The 27,385-nt window shown below is 43.2% G+C and overlaps 1 protein-coding gene across 2 annotated transcripts in view; it reads right to left on the minus strand.

Annotated features, from left to right (window-relative positions):
• The window catches only part of FGGY (FGGY carbohydrate kinase domain containing), a 2,115,431-nt gene that overhangs the window by 1,755,315 nt on the left and 332,731 nt on the right, over positions 1-27,385 (minus strand). The gene's annotated exons all lie outside the window — the stretch shown is intronic.

Genomic DNA, 27,385 nt, shown 5'->3' on the forward strand with positions numbered 1-27,385 from the left:
TCTGTGCATATCAATGTGTACTTGTATCAGTGATTGTATAAGAGAGTAAGTATGTGTTAGTATATGTGTGAAAAGTATGGTGTTCTGTGTTTAACTGTATAGATGAGGAAATCGAAGTGTGAGTGATTCTTCACAGGACTGACTAGGTGTATGAGTGCATATGATAGTGTTGTAATAATGAGTGACTGTATGTATGAGTGATTGTATGGGTGAATGAGTGAATGTGTGTGTAGACGTAGGAATCAGTGAGTGCGTATGTAGTAACTGGTATTGGTGTGTCATGATGTCATGAGTGATGTCATTTGAGATGTCATCAGTGATGTCATTTGAGATGTCATCAGTGATGTCATCAGTGATGTCACTGAAGTATGGTGTTCTGTGTTTAACTGTATAGATGAGGAAATGGAAGTGTGATTGATTCTTTACAGGACTGACTAGGTGTGTGAGTAACTCCATGGATGAGTGGCAGTGTGTGAGGGTCTGCATAGGTGTATGAGTGCATATGATAGTGTTGTAATAATGAGTGACTGTATGTATGAGTGATTGTATGGGTGAATGAGTGAATGTGTGTGTAGACGTAGGAATCAGTGAGTGCGTATGTAGTAACTGGTATTGGTGTGTCATGATGTCATCAGTGATGTCATTTGAGATGTCATCAGTGATGTCATTTGAGATGTCATCAGTGATGTCATCAGTGATGTCACTGACCATGTCATGAATGATGTAATATGTAACATCATCAGCAGTGGATTGCAGGTGCGCGATATATAGTTAGTGCAACTAACTATATATGGAATTTCATTGGTTTTATGTCAATAAAATGTCCAGCTAACTATATATGGTCTCTAACCTATGGTTTTTTCAGTGAATTTTCAAAGTTTTGTAAATGCAAATTCCTAACTATATATGGTCTATAACCTATGGTTTTTTCAGTGAATTTCATTGGTTTTTTAAAAGCTAATATCTATAGCTGTAAAATATATTCTTTATTACGTGACGTATCACGTAGCCACGTGAGACGCCTCATGACGCGTCGCATAACCGTGACGTATCGGCTCTGCAGCGCAAACAAAACCCGTAACGTAACCGTGCCGGAGCACGCTTACAGATATATATATTTTTTTTAACCTTAATTAGACAAAATCCACACATGCACATATCTTGAGGCCTTGCAAAGGCACATCAAACAAACAGTCCCTACAATGTTGCCAAGTTTGCTGGAAATCTATTCCCTTAATTTTTTTTTTACTGTTTCTCTTGGTTTCCCCCTGTTACGCTTACCGGGACGCTACCCGGTACGCGAACCGGACGCTCCAAAAACACAAGATGGCGGACTCCTGTTACGCTGCCGGTTAGCTGCCCGGTTCGCGTACCGGGAAGCGCCTCTACCGCGAAAAATCGCGGGGGACTTTAATATCCCCCTCATCAATCCTAGGGGGTCAGGAGGGGTTTACCTTGCCCCCTTTCCTTCATTTCCCCCTTCTTTTTTCACCACATCTTGTCTCTCGAACCTACCGAGAGACAAGATGGCGGCCGCTCCAGACTGTTTAAAATGTTGACAGCTACGCTGCCGGTTAGCTGCCCGGTTAGCTGCCCGGTGAGCTGCCCGGTTCGCGTACCAGGACGCGCCTCTACGGCGTAAAATCGCAAAAAATAAAAAAAAAAAATTTTTTGCCCCGCGGGACACTTTAATATCCCCCTCATCAATCCTAGGGGGTCAGGAGTGGTCTACCTTGCCCCCTTTCCTTCATTTCCCCCTTCTTTTTTCACCACATCTTGTCTCTCGATCGTACCGAGAGACAAGATGGCGGCCGCTCCGGACTGTTTAGAATGTTGACAGACACCGGAGAGTCAATCAGCTTCGCTTCGCGAAGTTCCGTTACGCGTCAGGTACGCGAACCGGGGCGCTAACCGGAGCGCTGTCACAGATATATATATTTTTTTAAACGTTAATTTCTCAAAATCCACTGGAGCACATATATTGAGACATAGCAAAGGCACGTCGGGCAAACCATATCTACAATTTTGCCAAGTTTCATGTAAATCTATTCAGCCGTTCGAGCTAAAAGTGAGTCCAACCGCCCTATGGAAAAATGAATGGGAAAAACGCGTTTTGGGACCCCCTTTTTTCTCGGCCCCCCCTTGACGAAACCCCCCCAAATTTCAGGGGCTGCTCGGAAACAAAATGTGCCATTTTCCTGAAAATTTCAGCCAATTCCGTCCACAAACACCAAAGTTATTAGACATAGAATTTTCAGAAATCCCATAGAGAAAAAATCCTAACTATATATACCCACTGGCTATCGCCAGTAGGTAATATACATATATAAACATATATAATCTGCAAATCTATATAAATATAAATGCATGCATACATATACATATATGCATACATATGCATGTTATTTACATGAAAGTTTTAAAAACACTAATAAAAGCAAAGCTAAAAAGCCACCTCATTACAAACAGAATGGCTTTAACTTAAACGAGGGCGAGATCTATTGCATTTTCAATGCTTGTTTACTTTGGTTCTATCAAGAAGGCATTCAGATGTGTCACACATTTGCCATAAATTCTGAATGTTAGCACTCTAGTTGCTCATTAGATCACTGTAGTAAAGCTAGTGCTCACCAGGGAAGTCTGCTGCTAATCATGGTTTGCAGCCATTTTCCCGCATTTTTTATCCCGCAGACTTTCAGTCCGCATACCATTATCCCGCAAGGTCATTGACCTCGCATACCATTATCCCGCATTTTTTCAAAACGCATGTGCATTTATCGCGCATGCCTTTACAAAGAATTACGTTTTAAAGGCATGTATGGTAAATGCATTTGCGTTGTGAAAACCACGATGACGAGATAGGTAAGTGGGTTTGTGTTAATTTTTTTGTGGGTTAGTGATTGTGTAGTGTTGTGTAGTGTTGTGTTAGTGTAGTGTAGAGTTGTGGTGGTTGTTTAGTGTAGGGTCATGCTGGGGGTAGTGTTTTAGGGTTTAGGGTTGTGTTGTAGTGTTTGCGTAGTGTAGGGTCATGCTGGGGGTAGTGTTTTAGGGTTTAGGGTAGTGTTGTAGTGTTTGCGTAGTGTAGGGTCATGCTGGGGGTAGTGTTTTAGGGTTTAGGGTTGTGCTGTAGTGTTTGCGTAGTGTAGGGTCATGCTGGGGCTAGTGTTTTAGGGTTTAGGGTAGTGTTGTAGTGTTTGCGTAGTGTAGGGTCATGCTGGGCGTAGTGTTTTAGGGTTTAGGATAGTGTTGTAGTGTTTGCGTAGTGTAGGGTCATGCTGGGGGTAGTGTTTTAGGGTTTTGGGTAGTGTTGTAGTGTTTGCGTAGTGTAGGGTCATGCTGGGGTGTAGTATTTTAGGGTTTAGGGTAGTGTTGTAGTGTTTGCGTAGTGTAGGGTCATGCTGGGGGTAGTGTTTTAGGGTTTTGGGTAGTGTTGTAGTGTTTGCGTAGTGTAGGGTCATGCTGGGGGTAGTGTTTTAGGGTTTTGGGTAGTGTTGTAGTGTTTGCGTAGTGTAGGGTCATGCTGGGGTGTAGTGTTTTAGGGTTTTGGGTAGTGTTGTAGTGTTTGCGTAGTGTAGGGTCATGCTGGGGTGTAGTGTTTTAGGGTTTTGGGTAGTGTTGTAGTGTTTGCGTAGTGTAGGGTCATGCTGGGGGGTAGTGTTTTAGGGTTTTGGGTAGTGTTGTAGTGTTTGCGTAGTGTAGGGTCATGCTGGGGGTAGTGTTTTAGGGTTTTGGGTAGTGTTGTACTGTTTGTGTAGTGTAGGGTCATGCTGGGGGTAGTGTTTTAGGGTTTAGGGTAGTTTAGTTGTTTAGTGTATGCTAAAGGCATATTCGTTCTAAAAGTTTTCGTTATTTTAATTTGCGGCCTAATAGTACATGCGGGATTTTTTTTGCGGACTGATGGTATGCGGGATTTCGTCATATATTCGCTAATCATACTTTCTATGGCAAAATGAACCCCCTCATTTTGTTCCTTTTTAAATTAAATGTTTTAAGAGTTACCACTTTATTCCAATCAAGATGGCTTCAGGTGTGCCATACCTTTGTAATAAGTAGGACTGTTAGCACTCTAGTTGTTCTTTAGAACACTCTGGGACATTCTGTCATTGGGCTATAGTTGGGCTACATATGGCTGATATTTGGGCTACATTTGTTTTTTTGTCTCTGGTGGCCATCTTTGGGCTACATTGGGCTACATTGGGCTACATTGGGCTACATTGGGCTACATTTGGGCTCCAACATATATATAGCCCAATGTAGCCCAATATATATTTTTCAAAGTTAATTTTCGTAAAAACCACTGGAGCCTATATCTTGAGACATAGCAAAGGCACATCGGGCTACCAGTCCCTACAATTTTGCCAAGTTTGGTGTAAATTCATTCAGCCGTTCAGGCTAAAAGTGAGGCCAACCGCCCTATGGAAAATTGCATGGGAAAAACACGTTTTGGGACCCCCCTTTTTTCTCGGCCCCCCCAAATTTTCAGGGGCTGCTCAGAAACAAAATGTTCCATTTTCCTGAAAATTTCAGCCAATTCTGTCTTCAAACGCCAAAGTTATTCGACATAGAATTTTCAAAAATCCCATAGGAAAAAAATCCTAACTATATATACCTACTGGCTATCGCCAGTAGGTAATATATATATATATATATGGAGGGTAGCCGTTGACATTTGTTTACATCCATCTTAAGTCAAGTTTGAAGTATTAGACATTCAGAATGTTACTGCCGCACCGTTCTTTCTCACCAGTGCAGGAACTCCACGTATACAGTGGAAAAAATGGAAGGTTGTGTTTGAGAGGTATGCTAGGGTATGTGGACCTTCACCCAGCGCTCAAAGGAAATCTTCATTACTTTTACACTGTTTAGGGTCAGAGAGTTAGGGTGTATTTGATCATTTACCAGATCTATCTGCAGAAGAAGCTAATGGATTTAATGACTATGAAATATGCATCAAGAAATTAGATAAACACTACTTACCAAAGGTGAGCACAATTTTAGAACGGTACAAATTCACCAAAAGAATGCAAGGTGAAGAGGAAACTGTGGAAAGTTATGTAACCTATTTGAGGAAGCTTGCATCTTCATGCAAATTTGATAATCTCACAGATGAACGAATATGAGATCAGTTCATGTTCGGATGTAATATGGAAAGGGTCAGAGAGGAATTGTGGCTACGTGATGAGCCTACAATGGATGAAGATAACTCAATCCATTCAGTGTAGCCAAAAGGATTGAACATTCATTAAAATGTGTTGCAGTCTTAAAGAAAGACTCAGAAAAAGAGTGTAAAGTCCAAGAAATTAAAAGCAAGAGCAAAACTAATGTAATAACTAAAGATAAGAACTTTAAAGGTATCACATCAAACAAAGATAAATTGAATGAAAGATGGGTAGACAGTAAATGTTACAGGGGTGGCAAGACGGGGCATTTAGCTAACAATAAGAAATGTCCTGCTTTGGGTCAAACATGTCCTAAATGCTAAGAGAAAGGTCATTTAACCTCTTTGTGTAATAGAGTCTATGCATTGACTTGAGGCAGTTGAACAAATGTGTATGGGTTGATAGATACCCCGTGCCGAATATAAATAAGTTATTGTTTTCAGTACATTAGACCTTACTTCGGCATATCATCAAATAGAATTAGAAGAGTCATGTAGGGACCTTACTTCATTCATTACACCATTTGGCACTTACAGATACATATGTATGCCTTTCGGTTTAGTGTCGGCATCAACGGTTTTCCAGAGGGTTATAGAAAACATTCTTCATGGTCTCGCAGGTGTTTATGTGTATCAACACGATATACTAATTGTTGGGGATGATGTATGTCAGATTGATGCTCGTTTAAAAGGAGCTTTAGAGAAGTTGTGTTATCACAATCTTACTATCAAAGCTGAGAAATGCAAATTCAGGACTAACTCTATAGATTACTTAGGTCATAACATCACAAGTGAAGGAGTAAGACCTAAATCTAATTGAATTAACACTATTCAGGAAATGAGTTCTCCTTTAAACAAAAGTGAACTTATGACATTTTTAGGAGTTGTGGAGTATTATGCAAAATTTGCGAATTTTTTTGCAGATTGTGCTGTCAACATGAGGTATTTATTGAAAAAGGGTGTTGACTTTGAAATGAAATGAAATGAAATGGGCATTTATAGAGCGCATGGCTACCCAGAGGCCTCCCAGCACTAAGACTGTCCTACTGGTCCAGATGACAGACGTGAGAGTGCTTTAGGGAAATAGGAAGGTTTTTAGCTGTTTCCTAAAAGAATGGTGACTGGGTTCGGTCCGGAGGTGGAGAGGCAGAGAGTTTCAGAGTCTGCATTCAGAGAAAAAAGCCTGCCACCACTTCAAGCACGTTTAATTCTGGGGATTGCGATGAGGTGAAGGTCGTCCGAGCGCAGATGTCTCCTAGCTTTGTAAGGCTGAACCATGGGTAGGATCAAGGGAGGACCTAGCCCCATGAGTGATTTGTTGACAATGCAAAGGGATTTGAAGCTGATTTGCTCTCTCACTGGCAGCCAGTGTAAGAGACGAAGAGAGGGTATGCAGAAGACAATTTTGGCATTCCCGTCAGCAGTCTGGCTGCGTAATTCTGGATGATCTGCAGTTTGTTAATTACGAAGTCGGGGGAGCCTAGGTAGAGCGCATTGCCATAATCCAGTCTAGAAAGCAGTATAGACTGGATCATGATTTTCTTGGCTTGGAGGGGAAGAAGGGGGAGCACTTTCCTAGCCATTCTGATGAGGCCAAAGCAGGTTGCCACTGTCTTGCTGTCTTGCACTTTGAACGTCAGATTATGATCCAACCAGACTCCCAGGCTCTTTATTTCGGGCTTAGGGGGTGGAACTGGATCCATGCAAGCTGGCCAGATGGTTCTAAGTGCAAGAACAACAATTGATGGACAGAATGCAGAACAATGTCATACATTCACCCCAGTACAGAGATCTGGGCCTAAATCCATCGTTTTTTGCACTCCACACCACCCCAGGTCAGACATGGCTATATGCAAATCAGCCTTGACCCTGTGCCTCATGGGAACAGTCCAGCTCGAACTGTCAAGCCATGTCTTTCCCGGACCGGAATCAAGCACCCAAGGACCGGTTTCTGGCTATCAGCCTTCATCAGCCTGGATAGCTTGACTCCAGTGGTGTGGAGAGCATGGGACTCACGTCTGAGCATACCCATCCCACTCGGGGTAACAAATGCAAAAACAACAATTGATGGACAGAATGCAGAACAATGTCATACTTTCACCCCTGTACAGAGATCTGGGCCTAAATCCATCTTTTTTTGCACTCCACACAACCCCAGGTCAGACATGGCTATATGCAAATCAGCCTTGACCCTGTGCCTCATGGGAACAGTCCAGCCCGAACTGCCAAGCCATGTCTTTCCCGGACCGGAATCAAGCATCCAAGGACCGGTTTCTGGCTATCAGCCTGGATAGCTTGACTCCAGTGGTGTGGAGAGCATGGGACTCACGTCTGAGCATACCCATCCCACTCGGGGTGACAAATGAAAAAACAATTGATGGACAGAATGCAGCACAATGTCATACATTCACCCCAGTACAGAGATCTGGGCCTAAATCCATCGTTTTTTTGCACTCCACACCACCCCAGGTCAGACATGGCTATATGCAAATCAGCCTTGACCCTGTGCCTCATGGGAACAGTCCAGCCCGAACTGCCAAGCCATGTCTTTCCCGGACCGGAATCAAGCATCCAAGGACCGGTTTCTGGCTATCAGACTTCATCAGCCTGGATAGCTTGACTCCAGTGGTGTGGAGAGCATGGGACTCACGTCTGAGCATACCCATCCCACTCGGGGTGACAAATGCAAAAACAACAATTGATGGACAGAATGCAGAACAATGTCATACATTCACCCCAGTACAGATATCTGGGCCTAAATCCATCGTTTTTTTTGCACTCCACACCACCCCAGGTCAGACATGGCTATATGCAAATCAGCCTTGACCCTGTGCCTCATGGGAACAGTCCAGCCCGAACTGCCAAGCCATGGCTTTCCCGGACCGGAATCAAGCATCCAAGGACCGGTTTCTGGCTATCAGCCTTCATCAGCCTGGATAGCTTGACTCCAATGGTGTGGAAAGCATGGGACTCACGTCTGAGCATACCCATCCCACTCGGGGTGACAAATGCAAAAACAACAATTGATGGACAGAATGCAGAACTATGTCATACATTCACCCCAGTACAGAGATCTGGGCCTAAATCCATCGTTTTGTTGCACTCCACACCATCCCAGGTCAGACATGGCTATATGCAAATCAGCCTTGACCCTGTGCCTCATGGGAACAGTCCAGCCCGAACTGCCAAGCCATGGCTTTCCCGGACCGGAATCAAGCATCCAAGGACCGGTTTCTGGCTATCAGCCTTCATCAGCCTGGATAGCTTGACTCCAATGGTGTGGAAAGCATGGGACTCACGTCTGAGCATACCCATGCCACTCGGGGTGACAAATGCAAAAACAACAATTGATGGACAGAATGCAGAACTATGTCATACATTCACCCCAGTACAGAGATCTGGGCCTAAATCCATCGTTTTTTTGCACTCCACACCACCCCAGGTCAGACATGGCTATATGCAAATCAGCCTCGACCCTGTGCCTCATGGGAACAGTCCAGCCCGAACTGCCAAGGAAGCTTGTTTCATTGTTTGATTGGTTCAGATGCTCCGTCCATCACCACCCCCTTTTGTACCACTTTGGCCGCCATAAGTGTGGCAGGGTATGGTCAGACGTGAGTCCCTTGCTCACTTTGCCACTGGATTCAAGCAAGCCGGGCTGAAGGCGGCTGGAATGCCAGAAACTGGTCCTCCGAAGTTTTTTTCCGGTCCAGGGAAGGCATGGCTTGGCAGTTCGGGCTGGACTGTTCCCATGAGGCACAGGGTCAGACTGATTTGCATATAGCCATGTCTGAACTGAGGTGGCAGAGTGGGCTAAAGAACAGTGATGGATCAAACCCAGATCTTTTGACTGGATGTGAGTGTTTGATTGGTTCAGATGCTCCGTCCATCACCACCCCCTTTTGTACCGCTTTGGCCGCCATAAGTGTGGCAGGGTATGCTCAGACGTGAGTCCCTTGCTCACTTTGCCACTGGATTCAAGCAAGCCGGGCTGAAGACGGCTGGAATGCCAGAAACCGGTCCTCGGAAGCTTGGTTCCAGTCCAGGGAAGGCATGGCTTGGCGGTTCGGGCTGGACTGTTCCCATGAGGCACAGGGTCAGACTGATTTGCATATAGCCCTGTCTGAACTGGGGTGGCAGAGTGGGCTAAAGAACGGTGATGGATCAAACCCAGATCTTTTGACTAGGTGTGAGTGTTTGATTGGTTCAGATGCTCCGTCTATCACCACCCCCTTTTGTACCAGATGGTTCTAAGGGCAGCATTGTCAAAGTTACCCAGGGTCATGATCTCCATTTTACTCCCGTTCAATTTCAGGTGGGAGCAGCCCATCCAGTTTACCAACTCCGTAAGACAGGCATTCAAGGTCGAGGAATGGGGAGCAGCTTGATTTAGGGCTACGACCAGTTGTGTGTTGTCAGCGTAGGTAACCGTATGGATCCCAAACGGTGCTACAATGGATGCCAGGGGGACCATATATCCGTTAAAAAGTGTCAGGCTTAGCGACGAACCCTGAGGGAAACCGCACTGGAGGGACCGGGGTTTAGAACTTATACCATCTTCGAAGAGTATAAATTCAAAATAAATATATTCCAGGTGTGGAAAATCATTTCGCTGATGTATTATTACGCCTTACACCTAAAGTTTTATCGGAAGAAGAAGATTTAGAGGATGCTGATGAATGGGTTTGTGTGGTTGATCAGGAAATTATTTCTGAATAAAAATGGTGTGATGAAATGTCTCAAGATATTACTTTAAATGAAGTTCTGGACCTCATGAAAAAGGGTTGGATCAGTAACAAGGAGAGATCTGATGCTACTAAAAAATATTGCTCATTGCGAAACGATCTGTCCATGGATAATGGGCTACTATTTCGTGGGTTGAGATTAATTCCTCCTAGTAGTCTTAGGAAAGAACTCATTGATTTAGTTAATTCTTCACATGTTGGACTTACCAATTGTAAGGCGAGATTACGTGGATCATATTGGTGACCAGGCATGGGCAGAGAGGTTGAACGTATAGTACGAGATTGTATCCGATGCACATTAAGTGATAAAACCAAGTGTACATGTGTGCAACCGATGATGTTAAGAAGACGTCCTTCTAATCCTTGGCAAGACATCTCTTTGGATATTCTTGTTCCAGTGCATAGTAATGGTTCTCAGACTTTTGTGTTAGTTGTAATTGATATGTTTTCACGATGCCCTGAAGTTTTCTTTTTGTCAAATATTGATTCTAGTCACATAATTCGGGGTTTAAAAAGTGTTCAAAAGAAGGGATTCCTTAATCTATTATAACAGATAACGGGGTTCAGCTAGTCTCTGAAGAGATGAGAAATTTTCTTTGATCTAAGGGTATTATACATAAAACCTGTTCTCTCTATCATCCCGAGGCCAATGGGATGGTGGAGAGATTTAACAGAGTGATTAAAGAAACTATTGCTTTAGCAAAGTCACAGTCTTTAGAATGGATATATGAAGTATTGAAGAAGATTGAGGAATATAGATTGTCTCCTCATTTTACCACTGGGAAAACACCTTTCTTCCTATTCCAAGGTAGACTTCCCAATACAAATGTAGAATCTGCATGGGTCAACAAGTACGAATTAAATTAAGGAAAGGAGAAAAAATGTGATAATGTTGTAAAGCAGAAGAAAGATGAAGAGAAGGCAAAACAAAGAAAAAGTTATTTTGACTCAAAGAAAGATGTAAGAACAACAAAAGTGGTGGTGGGCGATATAGTTATGATTAAACGCCCAGGGTTGATGGGAAACTCTGTTTCCAAATTCATGAAACCTATTAAATTAAAGTTACAAAAGTATATAATAATGCAATAAAGACACAAGATCATCGAATATGGAATCTTAATAGAGTTGTTGTGGCAAAGGGAACGTTTAGCAGTGATTCCGATGAAAGCCTAGAGTATGAAATGTGATGAAACGTTTAAAATTCATACTTCATCCAGAATGTGTAAACGGCCATCATATTTTGCTGATTATGTATAGTATGTTTTAACAATCTAACATTCTATCATTTTGTTTATGTGCAATATGTTTTACATTGGGTTTTTTGTTTAGATAAAGGGGGGGAGGTGTGTGATGTACTGCATTTTCTTATATTACATTTTCATACTAGCAGAATTATAATATGTCATGTTTGGAATGTTGTGTGTCATGCACTTAGATCATGAGGTTCTAGGAGAAGTTTTGTAAGTAAACTGGGGCAGTTATTGTTGATGCCTGCTTGCTGATGGATGGGATTCTCTAAAGATTAAACTTATGAAGAAACAGCCTACCTGTGTCCAGACTTTATGTTCAAGAATGCTTCACAAATTTACATCAAATTACAAAAAGCACACTTTCTGGATACAGATCTAGCTTTATGCCAAATGTGGTGGAATTCTTTTCAGCTGTTTTTTTCTGTATGGTTGTCTAGTTTTCCCTATGAAATTTGCATGGGGAAGAAGAGTTTTGGGACTCCTACTTTTTTTTCAGTCCCCCCTTGACTAGGGCTGGGCGTAGTTTGCAAAGTAGCGCTATGCGAAGCTATGCAAAGTGCACTTCGCACTACGCGAGCTATGCGTAGCACTACGCGAACTGCGTAGTACCCTGTTCGCACAGTGCAAGATGCCATTTTCAATTATTGCACAGTGCGGACAAGCATCCGGCACTATGCAATCATTGAAAACGGCATCTTGCACAGTGCAAGCTGTAGTTTCCTGCCGCTCGAGTGGATTTTTACTCGCGCAGCTTGCTTTCTCAAAGCGGACTGGTAGTTACTCATCGCGAGCGGTGACGAGCATACGCGACCACTCGCAATGAGAAACCTGACCTCCCCGCTTTGAGAATCTCACCGGGAGGTTTATTTTCCACGCTCGCGATCGGCAACTTGATGTTGCTGATCGTGAACGAGGAAAAAGTCTCGCTGGGATGTCATTTTGCTTGCTCGCGGTAGCCAACTTGACGTTGAGGACCACGAGCAAGCAAAAAATGACCGCTGCACTACGCTACGCGTGTTTGCACTGTGCTACGTGCAGTTCGCGTAGTGCGAAGTAGTGCAAACTTCGCTAACTACGAGAGCGTAGCGTAGTGCTTGCCCAGGGTTACTCTTGACAGATGACCCCACGCATTTCCAGGAAGCAGTTGAACAGGATGAACTTTTTTTTTAAAGGCCACAGGGCAAGCTCACTTGCTGTGTTCCGGGGAGCCCACCCCCAGGAAACAGTAATTCTCCTGCCAACACCGATGCAAGCAGGGAAATTTGTGTCTGCTCCCGCCTGATGGGAGCATTTTTAAACCTCTCATCAAACGAGAGCAAACACAAAGTCTGCTCCCAGTGAGTGGGAGCTTTACAAATGCTCCCACCAGCTGGGAGCAGACTTTTGATCTGTTTCTCTGCCTGCAGTGATGCAGGCAAGGAAACAGATAAACAGATTGCTCCCACCTGGAGAGAGCATCATAAATAGCTACTCTCTCTGGTCGGGAGCAATGCTGGGACCCGCATCACAACTCGAGTTGGATTGGGCCGATGGGCCCCTCCTGCAGCCTCCAACGTGGATATTGTATGGTGGGGTCCCCAGTGCAAGTTAGGCTTGTGAGGATAGCCATACGGCCCCAAGATAAAGAGATATATATATATATATTATTTATTAATTTCAAGGTGGGCCCCCCGACCCTCCCCACCGAGCCTCATTAGACAATGGGGACCATATATAGATATATGGTCCCCATTGTCTAATGAGGCTCGGTGGGAAGCCCACCTTGAAATTAATAAATAAACTAGAGTACTGGGTCCCCAAGGCCTAATCAGGCTAGGGGTTGGGGACATGCGCCCCCCTCAGATATATTTAAGGGAGAGGAGGATTGGGCCCCTAGGGCCTAATGAGGCTTGAGAAGGAGGGCTACTCTTCAATATAAAGATTTATGACCTGTTCATCCACTAGCTGGACACAGGCTGTACAAAATTAGGTAAAATGGTACGTACCCATCAGTATGTAAACTAATACATAAACTAGTGCACTCATGGGAAGATGTCATCAATGATATAATAAGTGATGTATTAAGTGATGTAATATGTGAGGTCAGAAACAGTGCATGGTGGGGGGTCAAATTCTAGTGTTATGGGAAATGCAAAATATGAACACAGTAGAACATGTTGTACACGAGAACATAGCGTAACAACAAACACAAGCAGAGAGCACACAGCTGTAAGTGGTTAGAAAAAAGGTGTAGACCTAAATCTTGTGCTGACGAGAGGAAGGTTAAGAGTTCATGTGATGACACAATGAAATAGGTAACTTGAAGGGACTGCAGTTAAAGACCAACTCGTGTTTGGCAAGCTTGAAAAATGTACGGTTTTAACACACGGGTTCACCGGCACGCATTTCGTGTCTCCAAATAGATTGTCACCGATTAGACAATGGGAGCAGAAAAGTCAATTAGCTCAAAGCACACAGGGGTCTTGGTCGCACAATGATGCAAGCACACACTTTACGAAAATTGTATTTACCACCAATACACATGCAGTCATGTACACTAATGGCAACGTTTTTTAAGTATTGTTAGAAACTGCAATAAAGAATATGTGATGAAAAAAAGAAACCTCCTTAAAGCGCAGAGGGAAGTGACCAGGGGTGCCATTTGCATTTAACTACCAGTTGTGTTTATCCAATAGGATAGACACTGCTGATTAAGGCACTACATAATTGGTTAACTTGATATTCCCAAAATAACATTGGAAGTGGTCAAAGTGGGCAATTTGAAATTGGATGGTGCCAATATGTGTTCCAATGCTTGACACAGAAGGACAGCTGAGAAGTGGGTGTCGCTAAACTTTACCTCTGGGTACGATATGAACAGTCAAGTTATCGTCCTGAACCTAATGTCTGGCAGTCACTCCATGGTGTCAAAGACGTATGGTTTGAGAGAAAGAAATCCCTACTAAGCATGGAGAGAAGTAACCAGGGGTTACCAATTGTATTTACCAAATAAGTATAGGAAACATTTATTAATGTTAAGGAGAAGCAGAAGTGTTCATATTTGTATGCAAATGGTGAGTGCATGCATGTTTGAATGAAATTGGGCCACAGTATAATGTTGGTGTGTAATGTTGTCAACTGTGCAAAATGTTATTTTAATGTGCATCGCATAAGTGGTAAGACAAACAGTTTGATGAGTTTTCCTGTTTTTTATATTTGTGCAAGTTTTCTTAAAGAATTAATATTATATCAGATAGATAAAAAAGTTCAATTGTAGAAAGTATTGCAAATACTACTAACCAAGGAGACCCCCTTAACACATTTGCAGAAGGTTTTTCCAAATAATAAGAAAAAGTTACAATATATATCATAGAGGTTTAAAGCATGTCAAAAGCATACGTATCCCTGGCTAAAAGAAGAAACATTCTATGAGAAAATAATTGAGCATATTATTAGTACATACCTCAAAAGTAAATATACAGGAGCCAAATTACAGTAGAGAGAAGCTACTTTAGCTTTATGCAAGTTTTTTGTGAAAAGACAAAGGAATCCTAAAAAGATGAGACCCTAGTACCTGGTCTGTTCCCCACCCCTATATGATCTTATGAGCACCTCTCACAAGATACCTAGTATCTATCCACTAGTCCAGCTACAAGAAGCACTCTTCCACAATTTCCAAAAGCAAACACCTAATGTCACCTCACAAACGCCAAAGTCAATACATGTGAGTAAACCTAGTTAGCAAACAAGGGTAGATGACTCTCAGTTTTTAGGACAACTAGAAGTGCAGTACGTACTACATCTAGATCCAGCCTCTCACCAGAAGGATAAAAGCGAAGAGCAAAGTGAAGAAAATAGTGATGGGCAGTCACATATATCACCGGCAATATCGTGTCTACCCCACAGCGAAGAGATGCAGATGATGCAAGATGGAGTGGCTATAGGGCTGTAAGTATGGCACAATGGCCAGTATCTCAAGGAAGGGAAGAATATTGTGGAAGGACTGAAGACAATTTACCACCTTGGCAGAAGGAGAAAGGGAATGTAATAGTTTCAGCAAAAAGTGTTCAAGAATGGTTATCACGGAGCGAGAGTAGGAGAGATGCCAGTGAAGTGAGGAGAGGGAGATATCACGGTGATTTGTCAGGACAGATGCGGCAGGTTTTGGGAGAATAAGAAATAGGATAGGGTCAAGTGTGTGGTAGCATAGGTGAAATGCTTCAACCCACAGAATAAGGCACCCCAACTATGATGCTGATATCCAAGAAACATCCATTATCGATTTAGATCATACCAATAGTGTAAGAGGATTACCTACCATGCTATTAGATAAAAAGAGTGGATTGTGCTTTCTAGAGACAGGAAAACTCGAGCGACAGAGCTTGATCAATTACGGTTGCAGGGAACACTTGGCAAGCCACATCCCTGGATGGGATCCTTTGAGGCTATGGGAGGATTGAAATAGAAATGGGAGGAAGAAATAGATAAAGAACACGAGAGGGGCTGCAGGGGGTCAAATCTGATCACCTTGTAGGGTCTAACAGCCACCTTTCAGAGATAGTTCAGGAAGAGCTATTAAAGCAATTTCAAGCTATTTCTTATATTGCTATTGCACAAATGGACTTTGCTGAAAGCTAGGTACCGGCATCTGCAATAAACCTTGGGACATTCTGTTATTGGCTTTTGCACTCCACAATTTTCTTCTGGCGCTAAAAGGCTTATTTTGACATTGTTGCCATCAACCAGAAATGCTGCTTTGGAATTGTTACTTATCTTGTACTGTTTGCTTTTATAATGTGTTTTCAATTTTTAATCCTTGTTTTAATTAAGTATCAATGTGACGTTTGTATGTTACGGTTTTAACTTACTGTTTAATAAAAGGAGAAGCGTGTGTTTGCTGATGTTGACCTCCCAGTTGTGCACATAGGATACCAACTGTTTGTAGAGAAATTTTTCCTGAAAATGGCGGGAAAAACAATTCATAGGGCAACATACAGTGACCATGGTGACCCCAACAGCCCTCAAGGTGGATGGCAGAAAGCCCTGGTATCACTGCACCCACGTTCGTCTAAACCCAGCATCTCGTCAAACATCATGAACAATGTAAATGGAACAAGAGGAGGGAAGAAGATTGTCATCATAAAAATGCCCCCGTCTGCCTCTACTTTTGTAATATTTTTTGAAAATACAGCACAAAATATCTGTACTTTTGTTTTTATGTTTTTGTCTCTTGGTACTATCTTTTCTGTTCTTCAATTGCAACATACCCTTCAGCTTTAAACTTTTACATGTACAAAGAGAACTCTAAGAATAATACTGTGACCCGTAATGCTCATACTCCGTTGTTAGATAATAAGTGGTATCAACACATGTAAGACATTGGTTCAGAAAAAACTAACGACTCCTATTTTGTGTGCTCCCTAACACCTTATGCCATGGGTCAGAAAGGTCATATTCAACAAAAGTAACCCCAAGTACAGCTCTATGTTTGTTGCATCTCTACTTGTGTAGGATTAAGGCCCAAATGCAGTTAACACATGTTAAGGTAGTATGTTTTTTTAGTTAACACCACAAAATATGACTCGTATGCAGAAATGTTATACATTGTCACAGATAGACAGGACATCATGGATGAGATATCATATATGAAGAAAATAGGCCACCCTACTACTATAGATTGGATCTAGATGGTGTTAGATTTAGGATTGTTGAATTTTCCTGTAGGGTTATATCTTTATGGAATGGCACTGATGTTAGTCAGGATGCAATAAAGAATTGTGTGCATATCTGGGATGAGAACATTGCACGTTACACTTGGTCAGACAGCACAATAAGTCCTCAGACTGTCATGAGACTAAGTTCTGTTTCCTTATGTTTCAGGGGAAATGGCACTGTCAGTATAGGTAGAACTATCGGTTGTGAGAGCACAAAAGATGATGCTGACATAGAGGGGGTCACCTCCAGCCTCATGGACAATTTCTGGCAGTTACCACCAGTGGGGTGAAATCTGCTCCATTGTGACCTTGCATGCTCAAGTTTTGATAATTCCTGGAGTTAATCTGTCAGCTTTGCGTGCACACCCCATGAGCCGTTCAACAACCTTGCTACATCATAGCTGAAAGAAGAGAACTGCAGAGTACTATGGTGATGCGCATTCTGACATTTTTTCATGCTAAAGCAACAGCTTGATGGCTTCAAGTTACTCGGTGGGAACTTCTTAAGGTTACCAACACAACAAATGATGGATTTAAGGCTATAAAGGAAGAGCTGCGTGCTGTAAGAGTAATGGCAATGCACCACTGCTATGTATTTGAACTTATGAAGGCCATACAAGGAGGGGTATGTGAGAACATTGGGACTGCATGCTGTACTTTCATCCCAGCGAATGATGCAGATAATGGAACTATGTCAGAGGCCATAAAGACACTGCATAAACTACAACAGAAAATGGTAGATGAAGGAGGTGCCCCAGATAATTGGTTTAGTTGGTGGTTGACATTATTGCCATCCTGGATGTTGGGACTGTTCGTAGCCTTGCTGCCAACTATTGTGCTCTTGCTGCTAATATATTGCATTGTACAGTTGATTCTAGTATGTTGTAGATGAATCGGTGGAAAGGCAGGAGGGATGTTTCCAGTTAGGACACCAACACAGGTAGTGAATTCCCAGGGCAAATTATATAGCTTAGTGCTAAGTGTAGACCAAGGTTTTGATCAAGTAGTTGAAATATCACGTAGAGGCGGGAATCTTATGTGAAATGCAAAATATGAACACAAAGTAGTTGAAATATCAGGTAGAGGCGGGAATCTTATGTGAAATGCAAAATATGAACACAAAGTAGAAAATGTAAAACAAGAGAATATTTCGCAACAACAAACACAAGCAGAGAGCACACAGCTGTATGTGGTTAAAAACTAACCATGGGTGGAGAGCTCTGCTGTGCCCGCGGAGTGTGCAGAGTTGTGCTTACTCTGCATTTCGCGGATAACGCTAACTAGGCACAACTCCACACACTCCGCAGCAGAGCGGTGTTGCCCAGCCCCCACCTTCACCGCCCCCCCCGGGAAGAATTACATTAAATATAATTTAAAGGTAGAAAAAGGTTAAGAAAATAAACACTTACCTTGACTGAGGCACCCCTGGGCTGCCGTCCTCCTCTTCCTCGGTTTCACAATGATCTGCGCATGCTCGTGCCCCCGCACATGCGCATTCCTTGCAAGAAATGCGCATGCGTGGTTGCACGCATGCGCCTATCATTGTGAAACTGAGGAAGAGGAGGACGGCAGCCCGGGGACGCTGCAATCAAGGTAAGTGTTTATTTTTTGACCTTTAATGTATTAATGTAATTCTTCCTGAGGGGGTGGAGGCGGGCGGTAGAGCAGAGTTTCCACAGAGTTGGTCCCCAACTCCGTGGACTTCTGCATTGTGCTATTCTGCCAGCTCTGCCCAGGCTTATTAAAAACCAGTATAGGTCCAAATCTTGTGCTGACGAGAGGAAGGTTAAGAGTTCACTTGATGACACAACAATGGAATAGGTAACTTGAAAGGACTGAAGTTAAAGACCAGCTTGTGTTTAGCAAGCATGAAAACATTGATGGTTATAGCACAGATTGTAATCTGATTAGACAAAGGATGCAGGAAACTCAATTAGCTCAGAGCACACAGAGGTCATAGGTGCACAATGATGTAAAAGTAAACACACACTTTACCAACATTTTATTTAACACAAATACACATGCCCTCACGACAACAATAGCAAAGTTTGTTAAGCATTGCTAGAAACTGCAAAAAATAATCTGTAATGAATTAGGCTGAAGTCAACTGTCACAGGTGACTTACGATCAGTATGTATTAATCTGTAACTGATGTAATGATTCACCGCAGAACTTTTCTAAACCTTATCGTTCAATTTTGTTTAAAAGAAACTGGTTGTGATGTGTCAAACTGAGACCAGCTGCCTGCCTCTGTGTCTGTCTCTGTCATGATAGTAAAGAGCTGTCTTTGAATTGCCATGAGGAGTCTGTGTCTTTTTCATTTCTTAAAGATTTATTCACCCTGAAACAATAGTTAGCTCTGTATCGTCAATGTAGTGGTCCCAAAGCGCTACATGCTCATCATAAAGATGGATGATAGCCACAGTTTGCTCTTCCCACCAGTCCAGGTACAGACATGCCGAACTGGGGATGAAGCAACTCCCCATCGCAGTGCCTTGAGACTGTCGAAAATTCTTATTGTCAAAAACAAAAACATTATTATCCAAGCAAAACCTGATCATGTCAAGAATCATCTCTGTATGCAATAAATATGAGAGATATCTGGCTCTTAAAAAGTTGCGACAGGCGGATATGCCCAAGTCATGTAGGATGCATGTATAGAGGTTGGTGACATCTTGCCCCATAAATAAGAAGTCATCTTCCCAGGTTATCCTATTGATTATTCTGAGGAAATCTACACTCTCTCTCACATAAGAGGGTAATTATTCTACAAAGGGTCTCAGGAAAAAATCCACGTATCGTGAAGCGTTTCCAAGTAGGCAACTAATGTGGGTGTACATTCCTATGCAAATATTGTCAGTCGGCGGGAGACATAGAATGTATGTAAATATTCTGTGGCAAGGTTCCACTGTCCAGCATTCTTTGTTTGGAGGGCTGAGGCAGAGGAGCGGAGCCGTCCTGTTTCCTGTTGATGCGGAGCTAGAATAAAGAGTAACTATATGAATCATATGAGGTGTCATTTGTGAGAACGACTCACAATTACAATTGGTGACAATCTGGTTGTAAGTAACCGAGACAGTATTCTACATGTGCGGTGCCACCAGGAAAACCAGGAGGAGCTGGTGGTGCGTGCCATTGTCTGCCACTTGATTATTGTTAGGACTCTACGTAGAAATTGTGGCCACACAGTATGATCAACGCTGAATATTCAGACACGGTATTGGAGGTGAGAGAGCTTCTATGGTATTGATCAACCACCACCTCTGTCGCATTTTTCGGGTGGTGGTGGTGTTCGATGCTCCAGAATTGATGGGTGACGTCATCGGGTAGCGAGTAGCACATTACAGAGTAGTTGTCAAGATGCCAGGTCGTGTAGCATTACCTTGTGTGGTGTCCATCTTGAGGAGTGCTGTTTAAGTATAGCAAATGAAGTATTAGTTGTTCATTGCTTCATTACCGGGTCATGTTAGTTAGATGGGTGCTCAGAGAGAAAAACATTGCACTGCAGGGCGGCATATTTTTAATAGGCAACTTTTCTTGCCATTTTGCTTTGTGGTCAACAGGAAACAGGTGAGGGCCTATCAGACACTTTGGGGAACATTATGTAACTGGGGTCTTAATGAACTTTGAATCTTGAAGGAGTGATGCATAACATAGCTCAACAGGAATTTTACCATTAGCCCACTTCATGCATTTGGGGAGTCAGGAGCTGAACCAGCTATGAAATGGATAAAGAGGAACGATTATTTTGTCAATTATATTAATGCTGTGGATGAGGCTTGAAAAATGATGGCAGAACAAATTAAGAGGATTCTGATACACTCTTTAGGGCCGGTAGGGTTGAAAACATACACTTGCATGCCCAAAGCGGTCATAAGTGGGGACAGTAATATTTTTGAGGCAGCATTAAAGGATTTGGATAATTATTTTGCACCGAAGATGTACATGGGTATTGTACGCTATAAAACCTTCCAACCTAAGCAAAACAAGGAAGAAACAGTGGACTAAGTGGCACAGTTGAAGAAGTTATCCATAGACTATGGGTTTGCGAATTTACATGCTGAGATTATAAGAGATTAGATGGTCATGCATGAGAATAATACTGCAATACAGGAATCTCTATGGGTTAATGGTGATGCACCATGGGACGAGGTGTTGGCAATCGTCCATAAAGCTGAACTTTCAGGAAGATGTGCGACGGAGCTTAAACATTCGGACAAGGATCAAGAAAATGTCTACAAAATCCAGAATACAAAATTTAATGCACAAGGTAAAGAACAGAGGAGTGCTTTGTAGGAGAAGAGGATGGACGAAAGAAGATGCTATTGATGCAATAGTAGGGATCATTTGGCGTCCAGTAAACATTGTCCAGCAGCAAGACAAAGATGTAGTAGCTATGGGGTAACAGTACATTTCTCAAAGGTATGGAGAAGCAGAAAACCAATATCAAGTGTGTTTTAGTAGGAGGCAATCCAGAGGGTATTGGGGCACATCAAAACAATATAAAATTGTGTAGTGTCAAAAGTTTGCATGGAAATGTTATTCTTAACATTATTAAGGGAACTGTTAAAAGCAAGCCGGTGTGTGAGATGCTGATAGGTGGGGTTCCTATTAAAATGTATGGAGATTCGGGATCACCATTCACTATTGTTAATGAACATGTGTTGAAAGATAAATTCACAAGCAAATTCGGATCATATTTGGCACCTACTGATATTAATCCAGAGAGTTTTACGGGCGAGAAAATTGATATGTTGGGGTTCAGGTGGTTCACGTTCTCAATCAAGGAAAGACTCTCTAAAGGAAAACTTTTATGTTGCCAAACAGGGCCCATCAGTTTTGGGATGGGTGGATCAGAAGAATCTACATATTATCCTTGATCTGAGGAGTATGTTTAAAGTTTTGATTGTGGATGATCAAAGTGTAATGGACAAGGCAGTGACACATATTTTTCATAGAGTTTTCTTGAAGAACTTAGGTGTGCTGAAAGGGTTTGAGCACAATATTGTGCTCAAAAGTGGTGCCACTCCGAAGGTGCATAAAGTGAGGGGAATACCAATAATGATAAGGGATGAGGTAGTGAAGGAATTAGAGTGTTTGGTCGAGAGACATGTGATTGAGGAAGCTGAAAGCTCGGAATGGATTTCGCCAGTGGTAGTGGCCCGCAAGATTTGACTGTGCATGGACTTATGCCATGTGAAAACAATATTGTTATTGAACAGTTACCTTTACCAAAGATAAATGAGATGGGTTAATCTCTTAAAGGGGCAACATACCTGTTAGAGCCGTATCACCAGGTGGTCCTCACCCCTGAGTCAGGGAAACTCACAATGTTCATCATGCCATTTGGATACTATCAGTTCAAGCGGATGCCGTTTGGACTTGCATTGGCCGCTGCTTTGTTTCAAAGGTTGATGCATAGATTATTTGGCAAAGAGGTGGAAGTAATTTCAAGATGATATTCTGGTGTTTTCAGGGAATAGAGAGAAGCAAGATGAGAGGTTGAGGAAGGTTTTGAGTGTCTTGGAGAGAGTAGGGTTGATGGTGTAGTTGAGTAAATGTAGGTTTGCGGAGAGGAGTGTGATGTATATGGGCCATGTGATTAGTGAGTTCCCAAACCAGCATTGGTGATTGCTTTCATTGATATTTCCAGTCGAGGGAGCAAGGACAAAGTGAGTTCATTCTTGGGTATGGCGAATATTGTGCAAAGTTCATCCCTAATTTTGTGAGTAGGGTGTACAATATCCGCATACTGTTAAAAAAATTAGAAGTTTGTTTGGACAATGCAATGTGAGGCAGAGTTTGATCAGATCAAGAATGACTTGGATGAGGGTACCAGCTTTGAGAAGTTTTGACACCCGTTGGCTAACAACTGATGCCAGTAATAAAGTTCTGGGAGCAGAGTTATCCCAGACGGACTCCCTGGGAAAGGAGAAAACTATCCTGTTTGCGTCCAGATCATTATCACCTGCAGAAGCGAAATATCCTATAATAGAAAAGGAGGCATTGGCTTGTGCTTGGGCATTGGAGCACTTTCGAGCTTTTGTCGGGGGCAAGTCAGTGAGAATGCAGAGCGATCATAAACCTTTAGTGAAATTGCTGACTGCAGAAGGGAGGGTATCTGCTTCTGACAGATTAGAAGATTGTCTATGTGAATGAAAGACTCTGTATACAATATGGTGTGCGTACCTGGCAAGGAGAACGTAGCGGCAGAATTCATTTCAAGAATGCCGGCTCCTATGGAGAAATGTATGGACGATCAATGGGGTGATTTTAAAATTGCATTGGTCCATGATTCTGTAGAACCAGCAATCACAAGAGAGAAGTGGGAGGCAGAGCAAAGGAAGAATGTGGTGTTACAGTTTATGGTAGAAGATTTGTACAATGGATGGCCATGGAAATAACAGGTGACCGATTTATTGAAACCTTTTTGGGAGTTTAGGATGGAGTTGTCAGTGAAGAAGGATGTGGTTTTGAGAGGGGATAGGATTGTGCCACCTGAGGGACTAAGGAATTGTATTTTGGAACTGACCCATGAATGGCATTTTTGTGTGGTGAGAACTTAAGCAGTTGTCAAGGGATAGTTCTGGTGGCCAGGAGTGGATAAAGCGGTAGAAAGGTTTTTTAAGAATGTGTGGTATGTTTTCTTCTGCAGATAAGTTGGTAAAAACTATAAGGCCGCCAAAGTGTGAGGGTTTAGTTCCTGAAGAACCATAGGAATGTGCTCTTGTGGAGTTTGTTGGTCCAGTGGGGGGCATGCATGAGTACATTGCTGTGATGATAGCTCTTCTTCCAAAGAAGTGAGTAGTGGAGGTTGTGGACAGGATTGATACGGACACAGTGTTGGAGCTTTTTGACAAAATGTTTGCATCTGAAGGCATGCCTGTGGTGGCGTTGAGTGACAATGGAGTGCAATTTACCTCTAATGCAGCAAAGAGTTATTTTTACAGGGTTGGTGTGAGAGACAGAACAATTTCGCTGTATAATCCGAGTGGAAATGGCACTGTGAAAAGTTTTAACAACGTGTTGAAATGGGTTATTCAAGGCACAGATAATAAGCAGAAGGATTGCTGTTTGGAAGTGAAGAAAACTGTTTGGGCATGTAGAGTAACCACACATGACTCCACTGAGTTACCACTATTTGGAATAATGAGAGAAAGACAACCAAGATGCAAGTTTACTCCATCGTGGTTGAAGGATAGTGTTGTGGAACAGTGGTCACTCAGGGCCGTTAGGGACAGTTTGGATGGGACACATGAGAAGAGCTACGTTTATTATGACAACGTTTATGGCATAAAATGTGAGAGTGGAGGTTGGTGATTGGCTGTCAGTGAAAAAACCAGGAAAGGTCCCTAAAGAGGAGAGACTGTTTTTTGCACCCCAGGAGGTGATGGAAGTTTTGAGGAATGCCGTTCGGTTGAAGAATGGGACAGCGTGGAATCTTAAGCAAGTTGCTGTAGGTGCTGGGGAGGTACCAATGAGAAAGGTAGGACGAGACAGGAAATGGACAATGAGGGAGAATTGGAATGGGTTGGGGATGTTTTTGAACAGAGTAGAGTACGGGCAGCAGGAGAACAAATCCGCTGGTTGGTAGAGGTTGAAGAGGTGAAAGGGATCCTGGAAGTTGAGAAGGATGTTGTGAATCTAGAGAATGCTATTGGTGGTGATCATGTGGAGATGGATGTAGCTGGTGCAGTTAAGGTTCAGGCCTCTAAGGTTATGGATCAGGCTTCCATGGGTTTGAAGGTAGTTCATGAGGCTTTGGACAATACTTAAAGGAAAGGAGTGTTGCCAGGATGGTTAAAGGAGTATGTTATATAGTAGGGAGTATGTGTTATGTTCATTAGGCTTTAGTTAAGTTTCCTTTTTTATTTATTTATTTTTTTTATTATAAGTTTTCCATAAGTACAACAGAGTACAAACAGTGGTTCAATTCAAAATCCGCTAATCTGACTTTGCTCACATCACTGTATAGACAATCGAGCTACTTACTTCACTCAGGTGTATACACAGCCATTTAGCCAACAATCCATAGCTGGGCAGGTGGCGCTTAACAATATATGGTAAGGCATGCATCAATATTGGAAAGTGCATATAGTACTAAATAGCAAGACAAGAGCAACTCTCAGCGTCCCAGTGAGGCCTCTCTTCTCCTTGTATACACACAATGTTCCTATGACTCTTCAGTAAAGCAGGCGTCCGCTTTATTAGCCAAGTAAGTCTGGTACAGTCCCCAGAAGTTTTTGGGTCTACTAGTGGGGGGCTGAAGTTCACTATAGTTCTCCGACTGCGTGCAGCAATACAGCATGTCGTGTGCCCAACGCTTGGGAGTGGGTAGAGGACATCTCATCCAACAACAAGCAACAACCCTCCGGGCTATGAGTAGGCCCATGTCAACCAATCTTCGTACCGCCCTCTGGATTTTTTTGGTATAGCCAAGCAATGCTACCAGGGTGTCGGGCGCGATTACAATCTCTGTCAAGTTGCTAATATCTGCAAAGACCTTTTCCCAGAAGTCCCGGACACCAGGGCATTGCCATGTGAGGTGAAGAAAGTCTGCATCAGGGGCACGACACCTCTCACAATTCGCACTGCCTCGTAGGCCATATCTATATAATCTAGCCGGAGTGTAGTATACTCTGTTAATGAATTTAAAATGTACTAGCCTATGCTGGCCATTGAGCGATAGTTTCCTCGTGTTAGTGCAGCAGTATCGCCACATATCATCATCAAGATCAGTTTGCAGGTCAGTCTGCCACACCAGTCGTGCCTTAGTGTATGTGTCCTCTTTGTGTGCTTGAGATATTTTGTACAGATTGGATATTAGTTTTTGGGGGGAATCAGTCTTGAGGACGTCAGTAAGTTCCGGAACTTCTGGGGGTTCTGCCATATCTTCTATGGAACTGGAATCGAGTCAGGAGCGGTGGTGCCTCGCAGGCACCCAAGGCTTGCTCCCAAGTCTTTGCAACCTCATCGCAAAACAAGTCGCCCGTGGCTTCTTTGTTTAATTTCTGCAAGGCCAGAGTCACCCCTTTCTCCTGTAGCGGGGGCAGCCATCTGGCCCAGTCAACCAGCATCACGGGTGAATACAGCAGCGCACCATCTTGTGCCTGCAAAAGGCTGCTCCATGCGTGGTTCATAGCCGTGATCGAGTCCAGTATTCCTGTTCTGCGATCCGTCGGCTGGAAGATTGTTTGTGGGAGCGAAAGAGGGCTAGCAAAGAGAGTCTCCAAGCGCACATGTGGAATGTCACGGTCACTATTGATCCATGTGTGTAGATGTGCTGCTTGGGCCACTCAATAATATAATTCTAAGTCTGGAGCACTAAGTTCCCCCATGGAGTAGGGCAACGTGAGTAGCGTCCATCTAGCACGTGGTTGTCCACCCGCCCAGGCAAGTTTAATCATTTGTTGTTGTAATCGTAAGAAGAAAGACTTGGGGAGGACTATTGAGATAGTCATGAATAGGAATAAGAATCTGGGGAGCACGACCATTTTCATTATGGATATGCGACCCATTAAAGACAGCGGGAGCTTACACCAGTTCGCAACATCATCTTCTAGCTTGCTAAAGGCAGTGCCGTAGTTAGCTCTAAATAGGATCTCAGTGTCAGTGTGAAGTTGGACCCCCAGATATCTGACCGTGTCCGTAGCCAACTGAAGTGGGTACTCCATAGGTGTAGGTTGCGTGATGGAGGTCAGGGGGAAAGCGAGTGATTTTGACCAATTGACTTTTAAGCCAGACAGTGCACCAAATCGAACTACCTCTCTAAGCACTGAAGATAAGTTGGCATCAGTCTCTCGGACGTACAGTAGGGTGTCATCTGCGTACATTGATACTAATAATCTTGTAACCTGGAAAACCTATGCCCTCGTTTCCGTGATATTCTCGAAGGGCGCATGCTAGTGGTTCCGCAACAAGGGCATATAGAAGGGGCGAGAGTGGGCATCCCTGCCTGGTGCCTCTGCTGATGGGGAAGGAGTCAGTGACCAGGTCGCCCATACGGAGCCAAGCTTGTGGCAGATTGTACAGTGCTCCTACCATTTGTAGGAAGGGTTGTCCTAAGCCCATACGCTGCAGCACCAATCGCATGAAAGGCCACTCCAACGAGTCAAAGGCCTTTTCCATGTCTAGGAAAACAGCCAGCGTCTTCCTGTCCTGCCGCACATGTTGTATCGTGCCCAGAACCGTCCGAATATTGTATACTAGGTTCCTACTGGGGATGAATCCAGCCTGTTCCGGGGCTACAAGCCGAGGGGCAAGGAGCGCCACTCGGGTGGCTAATACTTTAGCGAATAGTTTAGCATCAACGTTCAGCAGAGACAGAGGCCTGTATGAGCTACACGCCTCGCGGGGCTTCCCTGGTTTCAATATGGTGACTAGAAGCGCCTCCCTCATAGAGTGGGGCATACTGCCCTCCACGCAGATATCGTCAAAAAGAGCTGAAAGGTGGGGGATTAGTTGGTCTTTAAAAGCTTTGTAGAAGCCTGGCGTGAGTCCATCAGTTCCCGGCGCGCTTCCTGACTTCATACTAGCTAA

The sequence above is a fragment of the Lissotriton helveticus genome, chromosome 1_2 (genome assembly GCF_964261635.1).
Source record: "Lissotriton helveticus chromosome 1_2, aLisHel1.1, whole genome shotgun sequence".
Lineage (NCBI taxonomy): Eukaryota > Metazoa > Chordata > Amphibia > Caudata > Salamandridae > Lissotriton > Lissotriton helveticus.